The sequence below is a fragment of the Mus caroli genome, unplaced genomic scaffold (genome assembly GCF_978045245.1).
Source record: "Mus caroli unplaced genomic scaffold, Mus_caroli_1 scaffold_16, whole genome shotgun sequence".
Classification (NCBI taxonomy): Eukaryota; Metazoa; Chordata; class Mammalia; order Rodentia; family Muridae; genus Mus; species Mus caroli.
The window spans coordinates 4,206,111-4,218,090 of NW_028227271.1; the positions used below are offsets into that span (position 1 = coordinate 4,206,111).

General features: G+C 45.7%; 1 pseudogene; it reads left to right on the forward strand.

Annotated features, from left to right (window-relative positions):
* Positions 1-8,492: 8,492 nt before the first annotated feature.
* Positions 8,493-8,846, forward strand: LOC110310102 (cytochrome b-c1 complex subunit 6, mitochondrial pseudogene; annotated as a pseudogene).
* The last annotated feature ends 3,134 nt before the right edge of the window (positions 8,847-11,980 follow it).

Sequence of the window (11,980 nt, forward strand, 5' to 3'; positions counted from 1 at the left end):
GAGATTAATATTTGCTAAAAGTATACAAAGGCTATGGCTGGATCCTCGAAACACAACCAAGTATTAGAAAGACAGAAGGACAAACACACCAAGAGAACAGAGCGACAGCTCGGGAATGGATCCATGGCATGTGGAACCTGTCACATGAAAACCACAACGCCAGAAAGATGGGAAAGAAGGCTTCCCAGCACCGCCCAAGCTTTGCCATCTGTGTCCTGGAACTCAAAGGTCACCTGCCTCTGCTGGGTTTAAAGGCATAGGCCATCACACCCCACTGCCAGACCTTTTTTTTTTTTTTTTAAATCCAACACTTGTGGTTTTTAAAAATTAATTAATTAATTTATTTATTTATATGTAAGTACACTGTAGCTATCCTCAGATACTCCAAAAGAGGGCATCAGATTTTGTTACAGATGGTTGGGAGCCACCATGTGGTTGCTGGGATTTGAACTCAGGACCTTCAGAAGAGCAGTTGGCACTCTTAACCACTGAGCCATCTTGCCAGCCCAGCACTTGTGTTTTTATGAAACACAATACACACCCTTTTTAGAACTATGTAGAGGGGCTGGTGAGATGGCTCAGTGGGTAAGAGCACCCGACTGCTCTTCCGAAGGTCCAGAGTTCAAATCCCAGCAACCACATGGTGGCTCACAACCATCCGCAACGAGATCTGGCGCCCTCTTCTGGAGTGTCTGAAGACAGCTACAGTGTACTTACATATAATAAGTAAATAAATCTTTAAAAAAAAAAAAAAAAAAAAAGAACTATGTAGAGAAAACTGTTTTATAACCAACCGGGTGTGGTGGCTGCACACCTATAATACAAGTTTGGGAGGCTGAGGCAGGAGGATTGCCAAGAGTTTTGAAGTGAGCTTGAGCTACACAGTGAGCACCAAACCAGCCTACAAAGATTAAGCTAAATCCGCTCCACACTCAGCGAGGTGAACTTCTGGTGGATTCAGGCTGTAAAGGGAGGTTAAGATCGTCGGCTGCTCCTTCAAGTAGTGGAGTGTGGCTCTCAGGACCCACACCAGGGCTCTCACAGTCTCCTGTAACTCCAGCTCAGTTGACCTGGCCCCGTGGGCAGCTGTGCTCACACTCACACAGCCACACATACACATAACCAAAAAAAGAAGACATAAGTGGAAAATCAAGGTGCGGCAAGATGGCTCAGAGGGTAAAGGTGCTTGCGGCTAAGACTGGGGACTTGAGTTCGATCCTTGGGACCCATGGAAGAGAACTGACTCTCATGAGTTGTTCTCTGGTCTGTACAAGCACACCATTCCACACAGGAAATAAAAATTACAAAAAGGGGCCGGGGGTGGTGGCACACACCTTTAATCCCAGCACTCGGGAGTCAGAGGCAGGCGGATTTCTGAGTTCCAGGCCAGCCTGGTCTACAGAGTGAGTTCCAGGACAGCCAGGGCTATACAGAGAAACCCTGTCTCGAAAAACAAAAAACAAAAAAAAAAAAAAAAAAAAAAAAAAAAATTACAAAAAGGAAGGCAGAATGGGGGCTCAGGGGTTAAGAGCGACTGTGCCCTACCTGCAGGATCCTCACTTGACTTCCAATAGCCACCACACAGTCACCTGAAATTCTAGTTCCAAGGCATGCAATACCCTCTTCAGGCACTTGTACTCATATGAAAACACACGCACTCACACACACACAAGCACACACACAATTTAAAAATAAAAATTGTTGGGGCTGGAGAGATGGCTCAGTGGTTAAGAGTGCCGACTGTTCTTCCAGAGGTCCTGAGTTCAATTCCCAGCAACCACATGGTGGCTCACAATCATCTGTAGTGGGATCTGATGCCCTCTTCTGGTGTGTCTGAAGACAGCTACAGTGTACTCATATACATAAAATAAATAAATCTTTTAAAATAAATACATAAAAATTGTTTAAGTGAATCTTTTTGGCTTAGGACGGGAGATGCTTCTGTTTATTTTGTTAGTTCAGTTTTCTTTTTCATGCCAGCGATGGAACGCACGCAAGGCCTTGCGCTTGTCAGCCAGAACTTGTCACCCTGCACCACATGTCCACCTTTTATTTTGTTTTGAGACAGGATCCCACCACCTCCCCCAGGTTGGCCTAGAATTCACTCTGTAGTCCCAGCAGGCCTTGAACTTGTCGTCCTCCTGCCCGCTGGAGAGTGGATCTTCTGACAATCATTCAAGAACAAACATTGATTTGCCAGAATGACAAAATCTGAGGAGGTGATGCCACATCTTGGCATGAGCGTAGGGAGGAAAATAAACAGAAATGCCTACATGGAGCTAACACAGGAGGGTAAGTCCTGCCCTCTACGGTATGCCAGGGAAGACCACCGGAGACCAGCTGAAATCCCAGGCGCTCTTAGAGACAATGGGACGGTTGAAAGGAGAGCGGAAACTAAATCATCATTAGTGAACAGTGGCTCACTCCTAGAAGGTCCCAACCCACAGTGAGACTAGCGCAGAACTGGTCTGAAACTCAGCATGTCGCCACAGGCAACAGAAGTCACAGCTGGAAAATCCATTCATAGGAACAATGGTGGTGCTCTTGATATCTCTTTGGGGAAAGAGGAACCGTGAAAAGTAAAATAATTGCTCCTGACAATAAACAGAAGAATCAGAAGGCGTTCGTGGTTGTAAGAACACATCAGGCACTCCAGAGGCTAAGGCAGAAGGACAACCTCTGGGTTAGCCCGTCTGGGTTAACCGTCTGGGTTAGCCTGGACCGCAGTGTGAGAGTGTCTCACAGAAGAGGGAAGGAAAGAAGGAAGGAAGGAAGTGAGGAAGAAGGCATGGAGGAGGGGAAGAAGGCTGGCGTGATCTCTGCAATCCCAGAATCTGGAGGCAGCGGTCAGGGTAGTCATTCTTCACTGCTTAGAGAACTCAAGGCCAGCTGCCAACAGCACGTCAGAATCCAGAAACCTGCTATTCCCTCTAATGACAGAAGATGGCGCCGTTGAGCTGAAAGAACGAGGAAAACCCCTCCAAACGGGTCCCCATTGTCCTCCAAAGAAGCATCTGTGGGAAGCTGATTACGGAGAGCTCTCTAAAGTGTGCTCTCTAATGCCAAGTGGTAGGCTCTGAAAACATACAAATGAGTAACATTATACAGGCTAAGCAGGTTCTGCTTATGTATTTAGGAGTATGTAGGTGTGTGTGTGTGTCTTTGTATGCATCTGTGTGCATCTGCATGTACACATTCACACACACACACATATATATATATATATATATATATAGTTTTATATATGTGTATATATATATAGTTTTATATATGTGTATATATATATATGTGTATATATATATATATATATATATATATATATATATATAAAACAATTTTAAAAAAAGAAGCCTTGAATTTGAAGGGGGTGGAATGGGAAGGTTTGGAGAGAGAGAAAAAGGAAGAAGGAAACAATATAATTATAATCTCAAAACATTAAAAAGAAAAAAAGCTGGCTCAAAAAAATCTGATATATTAAAATATGATAACAATAAAAGTATTATATCTAAAACTACAATAAGGAAAGACTACGTACACACACAAGAACCAGAAGTTTTGGCAGATTTTGTTTTAGTTTGGTTTGGATTTTTCTGAGACAAAGTCTTACTGGCTGTCCCAGAACTCACTTTGTCGACCAGTCTGGCTCCAAACTTTCAGAGACCCGCTTGCCCCTGCCTCCCCAGTGCTGGGATTAAAGCTGTGTTCCACTACACCCTGATAGAACCGTAAGTTTCAATGAAAGCATGACAGACATTGTTCCAAAACAGAAAATGAAATAAAACCACAGGGTACACAGCCCCGGGGGCTACTCCGGGCGTCCTCGGTTGCTGTTCAGAATTAAAGCACTCGTGCTTGCTTGTTGCTGGTCTTTCTCTGGGAATTTCCTTTGGGCAAAGAGCACCCCTCACCCACGGTCACCCCTTGTCCTCAAGATGTCGTTGACAACAGTTACTTCTCACGTAGGGTAATGAGCCCTTGTCAGCGGACAGACATCTTTGAAGGGTCAGAGTGTTTCAAAGTTCTCATGAGGCCTCGCTGCTTACTCCTGTGATCTAAGCAATTGGGAAGGAGTTCAAGCCAGCTACAGAGCCAGTCTGGAGCCAGTCTGGTGAACAGGTGACTCCGTCTAAAGATGGATACAATGACTAGAAGTAATTTTGTTTAGACCTTTCTTCATGTGATCAGCTGAGGCCATGATAGGGATGGGGGGCAACTGCCTCCTCCTGACCTGAGAGCTAAGTGTTAGATACTTGGAAATTTTACACACAGCTGTTAGAGCCATTATCTGAACTCAAATGATATAAAATGTAACTTTGTTCAGACCTCAGCTTGCAGTGTAGCTTAGGCTGACCTAGAACTCACTACACAGCCCAGGCTGGCCTGAAACCCAAGAGTCTCTTGTTTCCGCAGCCCAGATGGGGTTACACTCACACCATGCTCAACCATAAAGTCAAATTTAAGTAAACTATATTCAAAACCAAAGTAACAAACACTTGGCAGTTACCTTTCCTAACCATTGTACCGCGTCTGCTGTCATCTGTGCTCCAGAGAAGACAGCCAGAGCACAAGTGTCCGTGTACTGAGAGTGGTCAGATGCCACAGATCAAAGCTTGCCCTTGAGAGCTGGTGGTTAAACGTTAACCAGCTGCCATCTCCTCCCCTCACAAGGGTGCTCTCCTGGGAATGTGACCCAAATCTACAGAAGGGGCTGTCTAGGGAAAAGCCTAGTAGACAGAATGAAGAGACAGGAAGATAGAAAAGAGCATGATACCCCATTCCCACCAGCCATCCAACCCTGGGCACTCAACAACTGAGCTATAATCTCCACCACTACATTGAAATTCAAAAGCTCAAAACAATATGGGAAGGGGGGCTGGAGAGATGGCTCAACAGTTAAGAGCACTGGCGGCTCCTCCAGAGGTCCCCTGGTTTGATCCCCAGCGTCCACATGGCAGCTCACAACTGTCTGTCATTCTAGTTCCTGGGGGAGGGGAAGCACCAGCTCTTGCCTCTGCCGGCAACTGCACTCATGTGTGCAGACACACACCGACACAGAAATAAGTATAATACAAATACATCTTAAAGATTATTGAAACTAGACAAAACAGATCAAACACGCAGACTTGGCGCCTTACAGAAGAAATTCATAATAATGCAATAGAATTCATATTTACAATGATAATTCAAACTCAGCCACACTTCTGTGGAGGGGAGGAAGCATTTGAGTTCATCCCGGAGGGGGCCCAGCAGGCTGGAGGAACTGTGAGTGGGTACGAGCACTGACTGCCAGGCTTAAGGTCTGAGCTCCATCCCTAAGACCCACATGGTGGGGAGAGAGAACTGACTCCCCCAAGTTGTTCTCTGACCTCTGCAGACTTGCTGTGGCACATGGGAGTCTACACGCACACACCATACACAAATAAATGTTTTTGTTTTTTTTTTTTAAAGAAAAGGCTTGGGTTTTACTGCCGTGAGGAGACACCATGACCAAGGCAGTTCTTTTTTTTTTTTTTAACCAATCCATTTTTTTAATTCTTAAATTCTTGACATTACAGAACTAAACTGAAATTTATTAACATTCCACTCTTACATTGACCAAGGCAGTTCTTATAAAGAACAACATTTAATTGGGTCTGGCTTACAGGTTCAGAGTCCATCAACAAGGCAGGAGCATGGAAGCTTCCAAGCAGGCAGTGGTGCAGGAGGAGCTGAGGGTTGTAGATCCTGTTCTGAAGGCAAACAGAAGACTGGCTCCCATGAGGTTAGGAGGAGGGTCCCATTGCCCAGTCCCACCAGTGACACACTTCCTCCACCAAAGCCACATCTATTCCAACAAGGCCACACCTTCTAATAGTGACACTCCCTTGGCCAAACTTATTCAAACCACCACAGAAAGAAAAAGACAGTCTGGGCTGGAGAGATGGCTCCGTGGCTAAGAGCACTTGCTGCTCTTCTGGATGACCTGAGTTCAGTGCCCAGCCCCCTCAGGTGACTCACAGCCTTTTGTAACGGCAGCTCCAGGGCATTCAATGCCTCTGGTCTCCACGGGCACACACCCGTATGCAGACACATATACCTATACATGATTTAAAATAATAGAAATAAAACCTTATTTTACAAAGGTTTTGGTAAGGTGAACACGGAGAGGACAAAGCGCATCCGAGGAGGACTGAGGCAGCTTGGACACGCACGCAAGCTGCTGCTGAACACAACAGGAACACTGAGAGGACTTACACGGGACCCCCAGATATGACACCTTGGTATTCAGCGGCACAGCAGATACAGGAAACCTTCCCTTCATTCCCCCCCCCCCCCCACACACACACACAAAGCAGGTCATGAATGCTCTCTGCAGTCCAGCGATGGCCCAGCGGGCAAAGGCACTTGCTGCCGAGCCAAATGTAGTCCCCAGGAGCCACTTGGTAGGAAAGAACTGACCTCTGCTCTCCATGTGTGCACTGTGACAAGCACACACCCACATATAAGATAAAACATAATAAACAAAGGCCCCGTGCTGGAGAGATGGATGGCTCAGTGGTTAAGAGCACTGGCTGCTCTTCCAGAGGACCTGGGTTCTGTTTCCTATATTCACACGGCAACCATTTATAATTCCGGTCCCAGAAGACCCCTTTTTCTGGCCTCCTTGGGAACTGCATGTACTTGGTGAACAGACATCTATGCAGACACAACACCCACCCAAACATACAAGAAAATTAGTAATAATAATAATAAGTAATAACAGCACATACAAACAGAGCAACAGCAGTCTCTCCATAGTCAAAGGACAGAAACATTCTTTTCTTTTTTTTTTTTTTTTTTTTTTTTTGGTTTTTCGAGACAGGGTTTCTCTGTGTAGCCTTGGCTGTCCTGGAACTCACTCTGTAGACCAGGCTGGCCTCAAACTCAGAAATCCACCTGCCTCTTCCTCCCATGTGCTGGGATTAAAGGCATGTGCCACCACGCCCGGACGGACAGAAACATTCTTATCTTTGAAAGCAGGGAGACATGAAGAATTCGACAACAGCTCTCGCTAACCTCCCCCGACCCCGAAGGTTCCCTTTGCATTGCTCTCATGCTCCCCACAACCCTCACTGCATTGGACTAAGCGTGGAAGAATACAGGTGCCTCAGATATGCAGACCTGCTCTCTGGTTAACGTGTTCTTGGCCCAGGGTGCTCAGCGGAAGCTTGTAACGGGGCAGGGAGAAACAGCTACGGCAGTAAATACACTTTATGTGCTCTGACAGTTTGAAGTAACTCCATAAACACTGAGAGGAGAGGGTGAGTGTTAGCTCACTGGCGGTCTCCTGGGTAGAGGGAGAAAGGGTAGTGATGCTTAAAGCCCACAACTGCTGTGTAAGGCAGAGCAAATTCAAGGGCGAGCATGATAATATCAGCAAAAACTGCATGGTAGGGGACGCAGAGGAATGGGAGGCTTCAAGTTCTCATGGTCATGTAAGAAAGCGAGCGGGAGGTGTTACTGGAACACCCCGGCAAAGGTGATCGTTAAGAGCAGGGGATGGATTTCCATGAGAAGTGGGAGAAATATGGCTGGGAGTGTACTGAGTGAGAGAAGACTCATCTACACAGTGTAGCAATGAGGAGGGAAATGAGAGAAACACGCACAAGAAGCAAAGGAAATGGGAGAGTTTGCAGAGAGGCCGTGTGTACTGTTTCACGGGTACAGATACGACAGACACAGTTGAAACGAAACATACCAGTTATATTAGCTTACGTTATTAAATAACCTTAGCTTAACTGGCTCACAAGGAGGCTGGAGAGATGGCGCAGTGGTTAAGAGCACTTGCTGGTCTTGCAGAGGACCTGAGTTTAGTTCCCAGTGGTGTCCGTGTCAGACAGCTTACAAACTGCCTGTAATTACAGCTCCAGATCTGCTGCCTTGGCCTCCTCAGGCAGCTGCTCTCTCACACACGCATGCAGGCACACACACCTCCATATAACTAAAAGTAATAAAATTATCCAGGTGCAGAGGCACACGCCTTTAGCCCCAACACTCAGGAGACAGAGGCAGGTGGATCTCTGAGTCTGAGGCTAGCCTGACCTACATAGTGAGTTTCAGAACAGCCAAAACTAAGACCCTGTCTCAAAAAATAAGTAAGTCAAAGAAAAATGTAAAACTGTAAAAGTGGGCTCACATAGTAAAAACCCAACTGCTTGCTGTATATGAGACAGTAAAAGAAAGAACACTGAAAGACCAAGTCCTGAGGCTGGCTCACAACTTAGAGGCCAGCCTGGGGTCTACAGGAAGGCCCTGTCAGAAGGAGAGCTTACGGAAGAACAAAGACATAATAGCCAGATGTATATTTTGAGAAGCAAAAGTTCTCTATTCCTAATGTCAGACAAGGCCGAATTTAATGTAAAACGGCATGAGATGAGACAGGTGATCTTGTACTGTAGCTAAAAGCTGCACTTAAGATGCACGTCAAGCTCCCTACACCTAAAGTGGTGTTTGTTGCTCTTGTTGAATCCCAAACCGGCTCCCGACATGGGACTAGCGGATGAAGGAAAGATGCTCACTGGATCCGGAGACCCCAAAGAGGAAGAAGAGGAGGAAGAATCAGTGGACCCCCTAACAACAGTGAGAGAACACTGTGAACAGCTGGAGAAGTGTGTAAAGGCCCAGGAACGACTAGAGTTGTGTGATAAGCGCGAGTGTCCTCCCGATCACAGTCAGAAGAGGGCTGTACAGAGGAGCGCTTTGACTTCCTGCATGCACGGGACCACTGTGTGGCCCACAAGCTCTTTAAAGACTTGAGTAAATGTGCAGATTCGCCTGCCTTGGCCTTGTCACTGGAAATCAGGGACAGTTCCTTATTGCGGTTTTGAACATTTGTTTCTGCTGCAGGGAGCTCTGAGACCCTCACTGATTTGGGCAGGTAGCTCCTCTTCTGTGTAATTAGCAGTGATTTCACCCTAATAAACTGATTTGCAAACTTGAAAAAAAAAAAAGATACAGATCAAACAGCTACAAATATCCAAGCAACAGTAACACTGCACTGCAGCAACCTGCAGACAGAAACTAGGAGCCTGGGAAGACAGAATAATGGCTTTAACCACATCTCTCTGTCTAAGTTCAAAGATACATAACAAATAACAAATAATAATAACAAAATAACAACAAATCAAAGGACCACAAAAATCTTGAAAGCAGGGAAAGTGAGGGGTAGGCACACTAAGAGATACTATTTATAAGCTGAGTAAAAGCTTTGTAAATTCCATTACTACAAAATGTCACAGAACAATGAATCAGCTAGCTTCCTGCCTAAAGAGTCACTCCTAAAATTTAGCAGCTTAAAACAGCCTAAAACAGCACCTCTCTATGGTCATGGCTTAGGTCAATTAATAGCAGAGTACATGGCTGGTTAGCGCTCAAACTGTTTCATGAATGAGCCCAGGGATGGGCATGGGAGTACACAGCTATAACCCCAGCATTCGGGAAGTAGATGCCAGGTGGAGCTCTGTGAGTTCGAGGCCACTCTGACCCACAAAAGGAGTTCCAGATCAGCCAGCAATACACAGTAAAACCATGTCCCCCACCCCGCCCCCTCCAAAAAAAAAATGAAGGAAAAGAAAAAAAGGAAAAAAATGCTGGCTGCTATCATCAGAAGGCTTGACGAGGGCTGGGGGTCCTTATTAGCCCACTCAGAGAGCTGTGTGTCCCTAGAGCTCTGGGGACCCTTCTTAGTACCTTATAATAGGGAGTCTGGCATCCTCTTGGAACAAAGGATAAAAGGGAGAAAGCAGAGGCACAGGTCTCTTTATGAGGCCACCTTGGAGTTAACGGGCTAGAGGCGAGTCTGTAAATTCCACGTGTTTCTTCTTGTTTGCTCTGGGTTTTGTCCGTCAGTGCTGAGGATTACCCCTGGTGCACACAGTGGTGTCCACACTGAACTAAGCTACATCCTCAGAAAGTTTGTTCCTGGGGTCAGCGAGACAGATGACTTCAAGGGCCAGGGCAAGTCTGATCCCTGAACTCCACATGGGGAGCCTAGCTCATCAATGGTGTTTATCAAGGGTTTGTTTTGTTCTGAGAGAGGACCCCTACCCTGGTGTACATAGTTAGTTCTAGGTTCTAGGCCAGTCAGGGTTATAGAAAAAAAAACCTGTCTCAAAAGAGAAAAGGAAGGGCATGTGGTGTGTGTGTGTGTGTGTGTGTGTGTGTGTGTGACTGTAATTGGTCACACAGGACATGCTGGTAGAAATGCTCCAAAATAGTTGTTTGCAACGCAAAGACCTATATAGGACAGTAGAAGCCAAGGGTTTGGACCTCATCTTCTGTGGGTTTAAAGGGCTCTGCCTTGATCCCATGTTTCAATCAGTGAGCAGAGTAAGGAGAAGTAGAAACTACCTTTCCTGGGATTGGAGAGATGGCTCCTTGGTTCAGTGTGCTTGCTATTCTTGCAGAAGACCTGGGCTTGGTTCCCAGAATCCACAGTTGCTCACAATCACATGTAACTTCAGTTCTAGGGGTTCTGGTACCCTCTTCTGTTCTCCAGGAACTCCTATAAGCACATGGGGCACATGCATACACTCAGGTGCACACATACGCATATACAAAATACATTTAACTATACTTACTGAGCACATGCATACATACATGTTATGTGTGTATGTGTGTGTTGATTACATCTATATAAGGTTTAAAAACTACTATAGAAGACTTTACCTTTTATTTTTAGTTGCTCAATAAACAGAAATCAAGATTTAAAAAGTATGGTTAGAAAGTTGGCTGTGGTAGCTCATGCTGCAATCCCAGTACTAGGTCGGTAGAGACAGGAAAATCAAGAGTTCAAGGCCATCTGCATCCACAGCCAGGAACACAGCTACTGTAAGTGCAGCCTGGGGGGGGGGGATTCCTGTTTATTTATAAAATTTGTATTATATGTACTCATTACATATAAGCGTAGTGGGTGAGCATGTGCCACAAGACACATATGAAGGTCAGAGGGTCACTTGCTTCAGGAGTTGGCTCTTTGTCATGTGGGTCCTAGGTCAGGTTGTCAGGTTTGACACAAAGCATCTTTCTTTATCCACTGAGCCATCTTGCTGGACCCTAGAGATTCTGTTTCAACAGGTTGGGGAGATAGCTCAGTCAGTAAACTGCTTACTTTGCAAGCACAGAAACAAGAGTTTGGTCCCAGATCCCATATTGTTAAAGATTTATTTATATTATTGATATGAGTACACTGTAGCCATCTTCAGACACACCAGTAGAGGGCACTGGATCCCATTATAGATAGCTGTGAGCCACTATGTGGTTGCTGGGAACTGAACTCAGGACCTCTAGAAGAGCAGTTAGTGCTCTTAACCACTGAGTCATCTCTCCAGCCCCAGAACCCATATGTTAAAAAGCTGGGGGTGCAAGCACTTTTGTAATCCCGCGGCTGCTAGTCTTAGCCTAGGCTATGTGCTGACTTGCAGTCTCAGAGGAAAACCCAATAAACACAAAAAGACCTACACATACACACATACAAATACACATACAGATACACACACATACATACACACACACACACACACACACACACACACACACGTATACACGCACACATACACGCCCCAGAGAAAGAGTCTGTTTACAAAATGAAACAAACAAACAAACAAACAAACAAAACAAATGGTTAGCTGGTACTTCAAGTACCAGCTGGCTCTCAGGAGTGCTGCACCCAAAGCCCTGGCTTGCAATTCTGTCTTATAAACAAGAGAACTGGGGGTCACGGCCCCACTTCTACCAACCCGCTATACAAACCCTAAGAGACAAACAACCGAGCATCCTAAAGCGCTCCCTTCTAAAATACAGTGATAATAAAAATACTGAGACAAAGCAAGACACACTGAGTGCACCTGGGGTCCCCCCACCCCCACCCCCACCTCCGGTAAGGATTCCACCATGACTATCTCAAAAGTGGCTTCCAGAGCTTAGTCATCCTGAGTGGCTATCACATCTGAATGACTGGCTC